The sequence below is a fragment of the Nyctereutes procyonoides genome, unplaced genomic scaffold (assembly GCF_905146905.1).
Source record: "Nyctereutes procyonoides isolate TBG_1078 unplaced genomic scaffold, NYPRO_anot_genome, whole genome shotgun sequence".
In the NCBI taxonomy this organism is placed as follows: Eukaryota; Metazoa; Chordata; class Mammalia; order Carnivora; family Canidae; genus Nyctereutes; species Nyctereutes procyonoides.
The window spans coordinates 51,689,466-51,706,753 of NW_026575052.1; positions in this window are offsets into that span (position 1 = coordinate 51,689,466).

A 17,288-nucleotide genomic window follows, 5' to 3' on the forward strand; every position below is an offset into this window, starting at 1 on the left:
CTCCCAGGCTGTCCTCTGCCATCCCGGCGGTGCCCATAAGGGCACATCCAAATTGCCCTTATGTCCTAATAGTCATAACTATAAATAGCATTTCTTTACCGCTTTGAATTTGCACGTGGCATCTCCTATCCCTACAGTGACATTGGAATGTAGGCCACCACCGCTTCTGTCCTGTTGGTAAGGAAGGTGCACCCTGAGGTGCAGAGTAAGCTTCTATGCTAGCGAGTCGAGCGTCTGGGCATTTCCCAGGCCCCGGTCGTGTGTTTCCTCTGTCAGCGCCACCCAAATCCCATCATGGGACGTCACCTTCCACTCAGTGAAAATTGCTTTGCTGTACCCGGTTTAACAGGGGAGTGGAGGACAAGTGGCTTTCTATATAAAGAATTAACCAGACTTAATATATTGCTCCCTGATAAAATTCCATCCGACCATGATGTCCTTGCTCAGAGAAGAATAGTGTCTGTCACTGCTCCCGAAGACATTGATGTTCCTGCGGGTCCGACCCTGGCTACACAACCTTTACTGAATGAAGATACACGTTATTTTACATCTGCTTGAAATTAGGATTCTTTCAGTCTTGAGATCAGCATATCCTGATGTGTTTGCTCACATGCAGGTGACTGTGGCTCTTCTTGATACGCTCCCCTGTCCTGCCCCCCAAAACACAACTGTGGACTGAACACCTATAAAGTCTCTATTTTTATCTTCAGCGTGATGTTATTTGTTAAGGAGTATAAAACAAAATGCTTATTTTTTGTAGGTATACAAAGGAAACACTACATATTGATATGGTCTGTGTTCTCAAAGATAGTGCAGTATTTGGGGAGAGATGAGACCTTAATGAACAATATAATATGTAACAAAATGATAAATAACCAGAAGACAAAATGTGCCAAAAATAAGTGTTATGGGGCACCTGGGTGGCTCAGTGGGTGAAGCATCTGCCTTCAGCTCAGGTCATGATTCCAGGGTCCTGGGAACCAGCCCCGTGTCGGGCTCCCTGCTCAGCGGGGGGTCTGCATCTCCATCTGCCCCTCCCCCTGCTGTGTGCACAATCTCTCTCTCAAATAAATAAATAAAAATTTTTTTAAAAAGTGGTATAAATAGTAGGGGTACAGGGAAGGTACCTGGTCATGCCATAGAATTCTTGTTATTTATGCTGAATTGTACATGCTATTTTGTCATGAATTTTTGGGTTTTTGTTTTGTTTTTTTGTGCTGTCTTTTTCTGATTTTGGTATCAGGATGATACTAGCCCACGAAATACTACTTTCATGAAATGAATTGAGAGGTGTTCTGTCCTTCTCTGTATCCCGGAAGAGATTATGCAGAATTGAAATTAATTCATTAAACATTTGGTAGAATGTGGCAGCAAAAATATCTGGTTAATATTTAAGATGTTAATATTTGGGGCAAAGTGGTTGCTTTGCACTTATGATTTCATGGTGTGGCAGTGACACACTTAAAACGGGTCATGGTGCAGATTAACTTGCTGAAGCTTTAATTATTCTCCGAATTTCCTGCAGTGAGACAGTGTTCATGCACACACATTTCATTTGCCATCATGTCGATGTTGTGAAATCAATAGGGCGGGATTAGCCTCACCTTTTAATTATATTTCAGTTCAAGAAATAGGCTCAAAGGTTGAGTGACTCATCCATGCTCACTTAATAAGCTAGGAAGGAGCAAAGGCATTTTGTTTCACGATGGGTGGTGTGAGGTTGGGTGAGTCTGGAGTGAAACACTAAGCTCTCCTGGAAAAGGCAGGTGGACAGAAGGAAGTGCGAGTATGGGCGCCGCCGACCCCAGCTGCTAGTCCGCAGAGGGCTTGCTGTTTCAATCTGTTGTGACAGGCCTTCTGGGGGGGTGTTTAAGCCCAGGAGCAGAAACGCTGTTGGGGACATGGGTTTGCACTCTGGTCTGAAAATGTCGTTCACACATCATTTTTATGAGACAAAAAGTCTGGCCCCCTCTACTCCCCAGGAAGCATTGGCCCAGGAGGAAGGTTAACTCCACCCTAAACTGTAGCATCTCACCTGGTCAATAAGCAGAGAGGGTCGCTGGAGGCGGGCGGGAAGGAGACGTCCGTGTCATGCACACACAGCCCCCTCACCCCACCATCTGCTGCCCTTGCCAGGGATCTGAGATGACGGGATGGTCACACGGATGAGCAAGCCGTCGGGAGTTCCAGTGACGCCGAGCAACACGGGGGGAGGAGAAGCCAGTAATGCTAGCTTACCCCGCCTCGCTCTCCACCACACCCACTCAGGAAGCTGCTTGATCCCTTCGCGTGTTCCCGGGCTTGCCCATCTTCCAGAGCATTGCCCACGGCTGACCTGTCCAAGCACCAGCATCAGCGTGCTGCATGTCTTGATTCTGCGCGGAGGATAAGCTCTGGGCCTCCAGGATCTGACCCTTCACGAGTTTACTCGCTGCCAGCCCAGCGTGTTGGGCACAGGAGGTGCACGGCCGTGTCAGGCCAGCTGGCCCCACGCCAGGCCCCGGCCGAGCCCCCTCCGTTCCTAACCGGGCCCTGGCCTCTGCCTGGGAGGTCCTCATCCCACCGACCTTGCCCGTGGCTTCGTTCCCCCACACTGCCCCATCGGGCCATCCGCACCCCCGGGCCATGCCGGCCCGGCTGCCCTGGCCCCTCAGTGGTCTGCACGGGACCCCGATTCCTAAGGAGGGTGAAGTGGGGCCAGGGGGCAGTGGCCGGGTGAAGTGGGGCCAGGGGGCAGTGGCCGGGTGAAGTGGGGCCAGGGGGCAGTGACCGGGCCTGGGGCCCGAGGGAGCTTGACGGACTCCCTCCGCCACTTTGCGCCGACCGCCTGGGGCGTGCTGCCACACTGACAGCGGCATTGGTGACAGCCTGCGTCTACTGGATACTGTTCTGCGTGGTTGTATTTGCTTTGCCTCGTGTACGTGCTGCCTTTGCCATCCAAGCAGCACGAATGAAAGCACTTGTACAAGAAGTCCCGGGGCCCGGGCCCAGACCTGGCACCGTGGCCAGTGGGGTGAGGGGACTCCTGGACATCAGAGCCCTGCTTGGGCCAGCCTGCATCTCCACTTCCTGCTGCTGAAATCGGTCTTGCCCAGAAACCTGGCCCATTTGGCGACAGCCGTGGCACCCTGTGCCAGTCTTCCTCCTTGTCCTTCCGCTCCCTCCCCTCTGTTCCCAGAACTGGGAGCCACGCTGGTGCCTCCTGCGGCCCTGAGCACCACCCACTCTGTTTCTGCTGCCCCAACCTCTCCTTGTTGCCCTCTTCCAAGAGGTGAGTGTCCACTCGGCCAGGTCGGATGCCCAACATAACTGGATGCTGGGCCGTCCCTCTTCCCAGGCGGGATCTCCTCCTGGTCCTCAGCTCCCAGGGCCGTGACTCTGGCCCCACATGTGGAGAACCCAGCTGAGGGGGTTGCATCAGGCAGCGTTGCCTTGCACGTGGTGAATGGCCCTTCCTGTTTAGCTACCCCAAAATACCATATTTCCCTGACCAGACTGGAACCTTGAGGTTCACAGTGTCTGACTCTTTTAAATCATGCATGGTGGCCCACACACAAACAGGTGTTCCTGGATTTCCCGAGTTGGTTGAGTGGCCACTGGTATGACTTGAGAAGGAATAGCCGTGTGACCTGAGGCAGACCTGAAGGGTTTGTGATGTGAATTTATTTATGACTAGGAAGTACAGGTTTTCATGGTCAAGGGGGCAAGCGACTCCCTTTCAGCAGGCTTTACCTCCCAAAAGACAGCATCTGAAGAGGTGAGCACAGACCATCCTGAAGAACACCTGCCGCAAGTGGGCCCAAAACCGGGCCGTGTTCCAAAGAAGATCAGAGGCATTGTCAGGAGGAAGTGGGGACACTGACTTCTAATGAGAATGCTCTCCAGAATGATGTAATACAGCCTCATCTACTCACCGGACTTAGGTTGGAGTCCACGTGTCTTCCCAGGTGGTCTGGTTGCTCCGGCTCAGGGACCGGGTGCCCTGGGTCACGAGCTGACTTACAGGAGGATCAGGCCGCCATGGCAGGCAAGTGTGGAACATTCAGAGAACCTGCAGCTTGAGGTCAAAGCACCCGCACAACACCTCCAAAGACCTCTTCTGCCCCACACACCTCCATGGACACCTGTTGCAGTCCCTCTGGGTGCGCTGCCAGCGCTTGTAAACCTTCACAGGTGCCCAATTTTTGTGTGGCCACACTTCTAAGGAGGCTCAGTCCGCTCCTATGGAGACAGTAGGTATAGGGGGAAGGAGACAGGTGTTGAGAAGGGAAACAGAGCCCTTTGGGGTGGGAACAAGTGTGGCAGTGTGCAAGGGGTCTTGGGCACAGTGGGTGTGATGTGTCACATGAAAGGAAGATGTGCACAAAAGGAGGGTTGGAGTCAGAACACTGTACCACACCCAGCTCTGCATGAGGTAAGTGGCCCCTCTTCCCTGGGACCTGCCGCAGGAACAGCTGCAGAATTAGGATTCTACATGCAGCCTTGCAGCTGGCTTGCTGAGGGCCTGGCGTGGGTCGCACGGCCCTGCCCTCGCTGCTCACGGCACCTGTGAACACGGCAGAGTCACTTATTTGCCAACCTCGGTATACTCATCTGCAAAATGTGGATCCTAACATCTGCCTCAACAGGCTGCTCAGGCACCCCAAAGAAGCCACTATTATTATTGGACTCAACAATCAAAATTCATCGTGACCCTTTGTCAGAGACTTGGTGTGCTGGATGCATACAAAGATACTTTAAAAAGACATAGTATTTGCCCTCTGTTGTATCTGGGGAGTCAGCCGGGAACTGAAATACCATTGGTGACATTACTACAAATCTCATTCACGGGTTAGCTGGGACTGTGACTTAGTCGTACCTTGAGAACCCCCTGAGCAGTGTGTCAGGAAACACGGCAGCGTCAGAATAGCCCAGGTCCTTCCTGTTTGTGAGAGCCTGCATTCAACACCATGGAAAACTGTTCTACGTGAAGCCCTCGTGCAGCCTTCTGCCTTGGGCTGTGTCTATTCCTGGAGGACAGTGACTCACCAAGTGCTGAAATGTTGTGACTTTGGATTTTGTGACGACTACTCCAGGTCTCCCTTCCTCATTTAATTATGGCGTAATAGAAAACCGTAGCATCCAGGGTATTCACACTGATCAGATGCATTTATCTTTCATTGTCGGTGGGAAACGCTTGAGGAGAAGATGGGATTTACTCCTGGGGCTCGGGGGGCTGTGGGAAGACAGCGCTGCTGTGGACGCTCTGCAGTTAGCAGCCGGGTGCTCTCGTCTTTCCCGCGTCATGTGTTCCAGTTGGTACACGCCCCTCTGTCCAGGACACACATGCACCTGCAGCAGGCTATGTAAAACATCACTGGTTTATTATACCTGCTAGCTAGGAAGCCCACCCGCGGAGGGAGAGATTTGGCCCAGAGAATTAATTAATACAGAATTAAAACATAAACACTGATGCAGTCATGGTACAGAAATACTTTCCTCTTTAATACACTGAGCTCTCATTTTGTCTTTGAGCTTTTTTCCTCTGTTCAGAGTTTAGTCTCTGCCTTTAGTTGTTCTTCAGGCCCAATGGAGAGAGACCCTCAACGCTGAAGCTCAGACTACCCCACAGACTGAGGGAGGAAGAATGAGGACAGCACAGTCAGCAGAGCCACTTGGTTGTGGAGAAATCCCATGTCGGCCACGAAGAGAGGGGCCCTACTGTCCCCCTGGCCTCTGAGGCACCTCACATACATAAGGCACGAGCATCAATGGCAGAACTAGAATAATCAGCCCCAGATGGAACAGTACCAATTCAGAAACAGGCAAAAACCAAAAAAAATGTTAACCCAATAGATCCTTCAGACATATTCAGGACAGCACTGCATCCATGAAGCAAGAACAGACTGCCAGCAAGAACCCCAGTATAAGCAAGAGTTGTAAGGAATTTAAAATACAATTTTTTAAAGAAATACACTATAAAACTCAAGGACCAACTGAACCACAGAATGGACTCAAGTGAATAACCTACAGGATGTGTTAGAGGAAATCTGGAACAGACACTAAAAACACAGAGATGGTTGAACACCAATAAAAATTAATTTATTAAAAAATAAAAATAAAAAAAAATAAAAACACAGAGATGGGACACAAAGGTTTCTGCTTCCAGTGATGGCAGGCCGGCAGATTGTGACCTGAAGAGGCAGCGAATTAAAATCTTCTGAAAAACATCCAGGGACAAAAACAAGATCGGGGGAAGGAGGGGAACCTGCTTAAGTTATGTAGGTGTTGCCACTCTGGAAGAGGCGGCTGAGATGGTGGGGCAGGCTTTGATACAACCAAGGGGGGCCCAGGCCTCCCGACACAGGTTACTCCTGTGGTTACAGCTAATCTTAGTATTTTGTCTTTTAACTTTTATTTTCAGGTTGAAAATAACTTACACGCCACCATCACAGTGTTCCAGTGTTCTGTATACTTCTTTGCCAGTGAGAGTTATGCTTTGCTGCGCTGTTGTGTTGCGCTATTTAGGGTGTTTTCATTTCAATTTGAGTAACCCCTCTAAGCATATATTGTAAAGCAGGTCTCATGGTGACAAAATCCCTCATTTTTTTGCTTCTCTGTCAAAGACTTTATCTGTTCTTCATTGTTAAAAGAATAGTTTTGTGGGATATAGTACTCTTGCTTGGCAGGTTTTTCCTTTCCAAACTTTAATTTATATCATCTTAGTTTTTCCTGGCCTGTGAGGTTTCTTCTGAGAAATTTGCCTATCATCATCTGGGGTGGGGGTGGGGTTTCCTTATATGCAGCATGTCATTTTCCACCTATTGCTTTTAAAATTCCTTATATTTGGGCAGCCTGCGTGGCTCGGTGGTTTAGCACCTTTCGCCCAGGGTGTGATCCTGGAGACCCGGGATTGAGTCCCACATCGGGCTCCCTGCATGGAGCCTGATTCTCCCTCTGCCTGGGTCTCTGCCCCCCCCCCTCTCTCTCTCTCTCTCTCTCTGTCTCTCATGAATAAATAAAATCTTTAAAAAAATAAACAAAATTCCTTATATTTGACTTTTGACAATTTAATAGTAATGTGTCTTGGTGTAGACCGCTTTGTCTTCAACCTATTTGGCATCCTTTGGGCTTCATGGATCTGAATGTCTGTTTTATTCATTAGATTTGGGAACATGAGGGCATTATTTCTTTAAATAGGCATTCCGCTCCTTTCCTCCTTCTCAGACTCTCATAATGCATATACAGTAGCCCACCTTTATCTACGGGGATACATTCCAAGACTTTCGGTGGATGTCTGAAACCACAGATAGTACCAAATCCCATGTATGCTACATTTTTCCCTTTACATACATACCTATGATAAACTTTAATTATAGATTAGACACAAAAAGAGAGTAATAACAATAATAACTAAGTAGAGCGATTATAACAGTATACTGTAATAAAAGTTATGTGAATGCGATCTCTCTCTCAAAATCTTACGGTCTGTATTCACCTCTCTTCTTGTGATGACATCAGATGATAAAATGCCTACATGGTGAGATGAAGTCAGGTAGATGATGTAAGCACTGTGACATAGCGTGAGGCCACTATTGGCCTTCTGATGATACTTCAGAAGAAGGATCATCTGCTTCCAGACTATTGGCCACAGATAACTGAAACTGTGGATAAGGAGGGCACTACTACATTAGTGACTTTGATAGTGTTCCATAAGTTCCATGGGCTTTCTTCACTCTTCTTCATTCTGTTTTGTCTTTGCAGCTCTGACTAGATAATTTCAAATGGCTTGTCTTAGATTTCAGATTCTTTCTTCTGCTTGATCAGGTCTGCTGTGGGAGCTCTCTATTCAATTCTTCAATCCCTGTCTTCCTCAAGCTCCAAAATTTGGGTTATTCTTTTTTTTTTTTTAATGATTTCTATCTCTGTCTCCTGTTGAACTTCTCATTTTGTTTGTGTCTAGTTTCCTATTTTTTTTTGAGTTGTCTATGTTCTCTTAGAGCTCACTGAGCTCCTTTAAAATTGTTATTTTGTGGGGCACCTGGGTGGCTCATTCTGCCTTTGGCTCAGGTCATGATCCCAGTGTCCTGGGATCCAACCCTGCATTGAGCTCCCTGCTTAGCAAGGAGTCTACTTCTCCCACTCTGTCTGCCCCTCTCCCCTGCTCATGGTGTCTCTCTCTATCTCTATCTCTCTTTCTCTCTCTCAAATAAATAAATAAAATCTTTTTTAAAAAAACTATTATTTTGAATTCTTGTCATGAAATTCATAGATCTCCATTTCTTTGGACTCAGCTATTGGAAATGTATTGTGTTTCTTTGTTCCTGAACTTTTGTGTGCCTTGTAGCCTTGTTGGTATGGGTGTCCTCACACTTGAAGAAGAAATCACATCCTCCAAACTTGACAGACTGGCTTCAGGGAAGCCATTTGCCGAGTAGGGTGCATAGCAGCCCCGGGACTGGGCAGGGGGAGGTGTGCCAGGCCTGGTGGGCACACAGGCCGCTTGGTCTAGTAAGAGTATGGGGGTGCAGGGTCCAGGGCAGATGCAGAGCAGCAAGACGACTGGGCACATGCATTGTGGCTTCCCTGGGTCAGAGGAAAGGCACAATGGTACCATCTCTGGGGGATGAACAGGGTCCAGCTCCAAGGGGGCATGTGCTGTGGTTGTCTCTGGAGATGGGAGTCTATGTTAGCCAAGACTATGGGGTCTTTTTTTTTTTAAGATTTTATTTATTTATTCATGAGAGACAGAGGGGGGTGGGGGCAGAGACACAGGCAGAGGGAGAAGCAGGCTCCATGCAGGGAGCCTGACATGGGACTCGATCCCAGGACCCCAGGGTCACACCCTGGGCTGAAGGCAGGCACTAAACTGCTGAGCCACCCAGGGATCCCAAGACTGTGGGGTCTTTGGCAGTGACCCGGGCTGCAGGGCCTCAGTAACGAAACTGCTGGGGGTTTCCTGCTCTTCCTTTCTCTGTGCAGGGGAGCTCACACTGAGAGGGGACCCTTTTGGCCTGGAGATGTGCCAGCCTGGGGCATGGGGTGATGCACATAAAATGTTGCCATGCCTTTTTACGTGACTGTCCTGTTTTTGTGTTCCACTGGATGGCTTAGGTTAGGTGTATGCCACAGCTCTCCAAGAGGCATTATCATACGAGGATAGTTGTTCGGTTGCTGTTTTGGGGTCAGGGCCAAGGGCTGGGACCTCCTCTTCCACCATCTTCTGTCATCAGCCCTGCTCCTCTCTTCCATAACCTGCCAGGACTGTACTGGTGGGGCGTCCACACCACAGGCACCGGCAGGCACCAAGATATGCTGCTGGATTCTTCTTCTCAGGCCTCAATACCTCATGAGATGGGAAGTGCCTAGCACTTGTGTTTCCTGAAATGACTCCTCTTTCCCTGGTGCTGGTGCTGACGGGCGCCAGCGCTGTAAGGTACATGAGGCGCCTCCCATCCCATGCTGTTATTAGGCTTTGTGATTTAGGAAGAGCTTTGACCCAGGTCATTGCTGTTCAGTAAAATATTTTACTGCCTGGGCAACATGTGTCTTTACCTGTTGCCTAGGATGTGTAGCTGATGTTTTCTTGCTCCATGGATTTAAGAGCTTCTTGAACCTGCCTTACTGTAAAATCTGAGGAGCTAAATACTCCTTCTGCTTGAAGTTGTAGCAGGAACTAGGCAAAGTAAACACTATGGAATAACTGGAATAACTTGAAACTGCACTGTTAATTTTTTTCAAAAAGTATGATCCTTTGGAAACCCTGACAAGAAGGAAAATGTGTAGGGTGTCTGGAACCTCAGATCTTCATTTCTATCTTAATCCTGCCTGACTGAAACTGTTCCTGGCTGGCCGAGAAATTGCTTCCTCCCCACTCAGGTCCCCACATGTGCCGCTCCCACTTCAGATCCACACCACACCAGCCCCACAGCCCTGCAGAGAAGGGGCTCCAGGCCAGGTTTCTGGTCTGCCCACCAAGCCAGAGCCTTCTTTGTACAGCTGCCCTGGGAGCTGACTCAGACCAACTTCTGCTCCCAAACTGCTGACCCTGTGAACCCTGACGGATTGAATCAAATTATATATGCACCAACCCCTACAGCTCAGAGTAATGGCAGCTTGGAGCTTGATTTACACCACAGACTACAAACTATGTAGTTATGTTACCAGAGTGCTTACAGAGCTCCCATCGACATGCCCAGGGCACTAAGGAGCATAGGCTGATGCAAAAGAATATTTGACTTTAACTTATAATTTCGTTCATCCTAAAACAACCAGAAAGAAGCAGGTTCCAACTGGACCGTTTCCCTGTGCATGGTGGGCTGCGGGCTGCAGGCTCGACATTTTCAAGATCCGGTGTTTACGTCCCTGGCCTCGTCTATAGCCTGAGCTGTGGTGCACATTTTGTTCCTTTAGAGTCTGTCATTTCATGAAGAGAATAAACTCCAGGTCAAAATATAACTAAGCCTAAACTCCCAAGCCTTCAGACTGTTTGTAAACATTCTCAACAGTGGGAGAGTAAAAGCTGGTCTCCGGTGAATCTGGAACTAGCCCTCCTCTCACCGGCTACCCGCTACGTGTGCTCCCCTTAGCTGCACACCAGCCCGCCCGGATTTCCGCATAAATCGCTACAGTCACGCCCTGCACTATGACATCCTCCCTTATCCTGAAAAGCTTTTAATGGATTTTCCTGATTACAAGAGCAGTTCATACTCATCGCCATTCATATGGAAAACACAAAAGCCCAAAGCAGTAAAAAGCTTCCTGTATCTACCCCCAAGAAAAAATATTCTTTAGTCATTGATACAAGCCCTTCCAATGATGTGCCTGTTTGTTGTCTGGGGCCTATAATGCTTGCAGAGTGGCCTTTTCACTGTCTGTGGTACCAAGTGCCTTTTTTTTTTTTCCCGTACCAAGTGCTTTAGAAGTGGGACAGGTTGTGTGGCAGTTTCTGGAAGCTTTCCTTAGGAGGCCACTTGGGGCCAGGAGGATGAAGCCATCCCGTAAGGATGGAAGGACATCCAGGGAACCTGGGTCCCTGAGGATTTCCCAGAGCAGCAGTACCAGGAACCCGGCCTGCCCACCTCCCTGCTTCCGCAGGAGAGAAGATGCCCGATGTTGCTGAGACGGCTCCTGTCCTGCATTTCTCATTCCCTTCCAACCTAATCCTGTTCCTCTGCTTCACTTGCCTGTCAAACACACAAGAGCACCTGCCTTAATGCCTCACATCTCTGTTTGCCTCTTCTTAGCCACAGATCTTTATTTAGCACCCACTTTGTTCAGTGCTGGTCAGGGCCGAGGGAGACTGTCATGAGCAAGATTGCTGAGCTCCTGCTTGGTGCGGAATAGCCTGTGGCGGGGGGAGACGCCAGCAGCGTGACTAGACGAGATCATTCTGGGTGGTAATGAGCACTGTGTAGTAACCAAAACGGGACTGTATTATTTTCCTTTCACTGTTGTACCAAATTATCACCAACTTAGTGGCCTAAACAGCCTACATTTATCACCTTCCATTTCTGGAGGTCAGAAGTCTGCCATGGGCCTCACGGGCTACAGTCAGGCGGCCCTTTCTGGAGGCCCTACGGGAGAACCTGGTCTTGCGTCTTCCTATAACATGGGCTGCCCACACTCGTTCTTACGCTCCTTCCTCCACCTTCGACACCAGCAGTGGAGTGTTGAATCTGTTGTCCTATGCATCTGAGCTGACCATCCTGCCTCTGTCTTCCGCTTTTAAGGGTCCTTACCTTGTCCCGCCCAGGTAATCCCAAATAATCTCTCCATTTTAAGGTCATCTGATTAGCAGCCTTTAATGCACCTGCTATGGAAATCACCCTTGGCAATGTACAAGGACGGCCCATGGCTTCCTGGAATGAAGAGGACATCTTTGTGGGCTTTATTCGGCCTGCCTTTATTCTCCTTTATTCTGTGTGCTGGGGAGACTTAGACATTGAGGTTGTCCTTCAGGGAGCGTGGTGACAGGAGGCCTCTGCAAGGAGCCACATCTACTGGGAGGAACAGGCCCGCCAGGGTTCTATCAGGTATACCAGATGCCCTGAGGCCAGACCGAGGCCCTGCTGTGTGCAGAAACAGAATGGGACCTAGTGGGTGCAGGGAGTGTCCAAGGCAAGGTGGGAGGTGCACAGGGGCCCTTGGGCTTGGATCTCCTCTCTGTGGAGTGGAACCCATCAGAGGTTTTGAACAGCAATGTAACGTCATGTGGCGTGCAGTGTAAAGATTGTTTTTTTGCTATGTAGACCATGGCTTGTAAAGGGCAGCGGAGTAAAAAAGGAGAATGAACCACTAGAAGGGAGCTGCAGTAACAGGTTAAAGAAAGTTGATTAGGGTGGTGCCATTAGATTTTGAGAAATGAGAATGGGTTTAGGATATATCCTGAAGAGAGAGGCACTGAACTTGCTAATGAACTAACACAGAGAGTGAGGAAAAAGAAGAATTGAAAGTGAATCTGGGAATTTGACTCAAGAGACTGATTGGCTGATCACGGTACTTACTGTAAAGCAGAGAAGTGGGTGAGGAGTGGATTTGCAGTGGAAGCCATGAGTCTGCACAGGTTGGGGTAAGCATGAGGTATCTCATAGGGTTCCCAGTGAGATGATGAGGTTTGTGCAAGTCTGCTTGGCTACCTTAACAACACGCCTTGGATGTGTAGCTTGGACAACCAGCATTTTTTTTCTCACAGTTCTGGGAGCTGGAAGTCCATGATAAGGTCCTGGGATTGGAGAGGCCCAATCCCAGGAGAGGGCCCTTCTCACCATGTCCTTAGATAGTGCTTCCTGTGCAAGTGTGGAGAGAGAGCTCTCTGGCACCTCCTCCTCTTCAGAAAGGACACCAGCCCTATCACAGTGGGACACCCAGAGCCCTTCCTGATCTGGCTCCATTTCCCTCTTCACACTCACTTCTTCCCACTTCCTTCTTCACCCACATTGGACCCTTACCATTTTTCGTGGTCGTGCCATAGTTCAACTTCAACGTACACAAATGCTATTCCTTCACCAATAGCATCTTTCTCTACCTGGAGCACGGATGAGAACCAACAAGGGCCAATCAATGGGTGGGGTGGAGAGGAAAGAATAGTCAGGGACAGAGCCAAGGTCCTCAGGGAAGGAAGATATTTGCTCTGAGAAGAACAAGAATGTCATGGGACAGGTCAGATGATGCCACCAGTGCTAAGAATTGGGTCTTGACAGGTGGATGTTAGAAAAAAGAGCATATCAGGGACACCTGGATGGCTCAGTTGGTTAATCATCTGACTCTTGGTTTCAGCTCAGTCATGATCTCACAGTCATGGGATCAAGCCCTGTGTCTGGCTCTGAGGTCAGTGTGGAGTCTACTTCAGATTCTCTCTCTCTCTCTCTCTCTCTCTCTCTCTCTCTCTCTCTCAAATACATAAATAAAATCTTAAAAAAAGAAAAAGAAAGAAGGGCATTTCATTAATCAACAGTGACATAAAGAGGAGGGGTTAGCATGGGGGAAAGAAAGCAGAGCCACCCTGGGGAACCTGCTGGACCACTCTAGTTACACACAGACTCTTTCCAGGAAGCACAGAGTGTAGCTAGCTGGCAAGAAAGTCCTCCTTCCTCTTGAACCGGCCTCCATGACATCTCTATTTGTGAAGTGCATTTGGCATAAATGATACTGCTGGCTTCATCTTTCTCACCTGTGAAATAGCATTTGTGCTCTAAACCAGGAAATACAGCACTAAATTACATAGTTTGTCCTCCAATTCTTCCATATGCCTTAGTTTTAAATCCTAAACCAGCGGATGCTCAGACTTCAGTTATGCAGCACGTACTTCTGGAGCATGTACAATGTGTCCAACACTGCCTGGTGATGGTCTTGAGGAGGGAATGGTCAGCACTATTCAAGGCAAGTAAACAAGAAAGACAGGCAGAAAACGTCCTCTGCATTTAGCAACCAGGAAGTTCCTGATGTGCTTGCTGATTAATCTATGGCCTGTGGGCAAATGAAATAAATGAGGAAAATGTTCATGATGGGAAAATTCTTTTTGTGATGTGTTGAATAATTTGGGGTTAATAAACTAATTTAGAAGCTGTCTTGCAATATGTTTATTGACTTTCATGTTCCAAATACTTTTGTTCTTATTGCAAAATAATAAAATTTGAAAAACAAAACATACGTGTAGAGTAATCAATAAAAGTAATCTATAATTACACCACAAAGAGAGAGGCAATACGCACAGTAAACATTTTGTTATGTGTCCTTCCGGACTTCTACCTATACGTAGTTTTGTTTTGTTTTTAAGACTCTTTATTTATTCATGAGAGATACAGAGAGAGAGGCAAAGACACAGGCAGAGGGGGAAGCAGACTCCCTGTGGGGAGCCCGATGTGGGACTCAATCCTAGGACCCCAGGATCACAGCCTGAACCAAAGACAGACACTGAACTACTGAGCCACTCAGGTGCCCCCACATAGTTATTTTTTTAAACAAAAATAGTGTCACATCGTTTATACTGTCTTTAATAAAAAATAATAGCTTCTTTGAGATATAAATCACATATCAATACAATTCACCCATTTGAAGTATAAAAATCAGTGGTTTTTAGCATTTTCACAGATGTGTTGAAGCATCTCCACAGTTCACTTTAGAACATTTTCACCACCTCAAGAAGAAAAGCTGTACCATTTAGCTATTACCCTCCATACTCCTCTTCCCCTAGCCTTAAGCAACCATAATCTACTTTCTGTCTAGATTTCCCTCTTCTGGATGTTCCATATGAATGGAATCGTATAATATGTGGTCTGTTGTAACTTAGCATGTTTTTCAAATTCATCTGTGTTGACACACGTATCAGTACTTCATTCCTTTTTATGGCAGCATGAAACTTTATTCTATGAATATACCACATTTTGTCTACCCATTTGTCAGTTGATGGACATTTGAGTTATTTAGACTTTTTAGCTATTATAAATACTGCTTCTCTGAGTTTTCATGTGCAAGGTTTTGTGTGGACATGTTTTCATTTTTCTTAGATGTGTACCAGGAGTGGAATTGCCGGGTCATGTGGTAACTCTGATCATTTGAGGAACTGCCAGACTGTTTTCCAAAGCAAGTGCACCATATTCCATTTTCATGGGCAGTGTATAGAGGGTTCTGATCCTCTACCATGTTGTCAACACATGTCTTTGGTCCCTTTTGAGTTAACTTTTGTATAAGGTGGGAGACAAGGGTGCAGTTGCACTCTTTTGCATGTGGCTGTCCAGTTGTCCCAGCACCATTTGTTACAAAGTCTATCCTTTCCCCTTCAGATGTCTTGGTACCCTAGTGAAAAATCATTTGATCATAGATATGTATGTTTATTTCTGGACTCTCATTTTTATTCTGTTGACTTCACAGAATATTGTGATGCACCATATTTTCTCAATTACTATTGCTTTGTTGTTATGTTTTAAAATTGGAAAGTGTGCATTCTCTTACTTGGTCCTTTGGATTGTTTTGACTATTCTGAGCCCTTTGCAATTCCATGTGAATTTCACAATTATCTTGTCAATTTCTACAAAGAACCCAACTGAGATTCTGATAAGGATTGCATTGAGTCTATAAATCAATTTGGAGAGTATTGCCATTTTAACATTATTAAGTTTTCCAGTTCATGACCATGGATACATTTCCATTTATTTAGATCTTATTTAATTTCTCTCAATACTGTTTTATAATTTTCAGTGTATAAGTTCTAAACTTCATTTTATTATTAAGTATTTTTGATGCTATTGTAAACAGTTGATTTTCGTATACTGACTTTATATTCTGCAAACTTCCTGAATTCATTTATTAGTTCTATTAGTTTTTTAGTGATTCCTTAATATTTTCTGTATACAAATCATGTCATCTAGGAATAGACATAGTTTTGCTTCTGCCTTTTATTTCTTTTTTCCTTCCTAATTGCCCTAGTGCAATGGTACATAGGCAAGAGTGGACATCCTTGTTTTATATGTGATCTTAGCATGAAACATCTAGTCTTTTACCAGTAAGTGTAATGGTAACTGTAGATTTTGTTTTTAGTATTCTTCATCATGTTGAAGAATTTTCCTTATATCATAATTTATTCAGTTTTTATTATGAAAAGTTATTGTATTTTTTCAAATGATTTCTCTTTATCTGTTGAGATGATCATGTGATTTGAAGTTTCTTTTTATTCTATTGATATGGTTTATTATGTTAATTTGATTTTCAAATGTTAAACCAACCTTGTCTTCTTGGAATAAGTCCCACTTGATTATGGTGTATAATTCTTTTTATGTGTTTTTTTGTATTCCACTTACTATCTCATTGAGAATTTTTAGATTTATATTCATAAGAGATATTGATCTATAGTTTCTTGTAATGTCTTTGTCTTGTTTTGGTATCAGGGTAATATTGCCTTCACAGATTAAGTTGAGAAGTAGTCCTTCATCTTCTACTTTTTGAAGGAATCTTAAAGAATTGGTATTAATCCTTCCTTAAATATTTAGTAAACTTCACCAGTGAAGCCATGGAGACCTGGGCTTTGCTTTGTGAGTAGTTTGTGGATATTGGCCAAAGTTATGATCTCAAAGCTCTGTACTCAGCAGGGACTCTGCTTTTTTCTCTCCCTCTTCTTTACCCCCTACTCATTCTCTACCTCCCTCTCAAATAAACAAATAAAATCTTTTAAAATAAATAATAAATAAATATCTCTATTTCCAGTAACATTTTTGTTTTAGGGTCTATTTTGTCAGACATTTCATGCTTATGGATCAGAAGAACAAATATTGTTAAAATGTCTATACTATCCAAAGCAGTCTACACATTTAATGCAATCTCTATCAAAATGACAACAGCATTTTTCAGAGTTAGAACAAAATGATCCTAAAATTTGTATGGAACTGCAAAAGACCTCACATAGCCAAAGCAGTTCTGGACTTCAAGCTCTATTACAAAGCTATAGTGATGAAAACAGTGTGGTACAGGCACAAAAATAGACACATCAACAGGACAGACTAGAAAACCCAGAAATGACCCACAAATATATGGTCAATTAATCTTTGACAAAGCAGGAAAGATTATCCAATGGGGAAAAGACAATCTCTTCAACAATGTTGTTGGGAAAACTGGACAGCCACATGTAAAGAAGGAAACTGAACCACTTTTTACATCAAACAGAAAAATCCAAAATGGCTGAAAGACCTAGAGGTGAGACCTGAAACCACAAAAATCCTCCAAGAGAAAACAGATGGTAACTTATTTTGACAATTGGCCATAGCAACTTCTTTCCAGATATGTCTCCTGAAGCAAAGGAAACAAAAACAAAAATA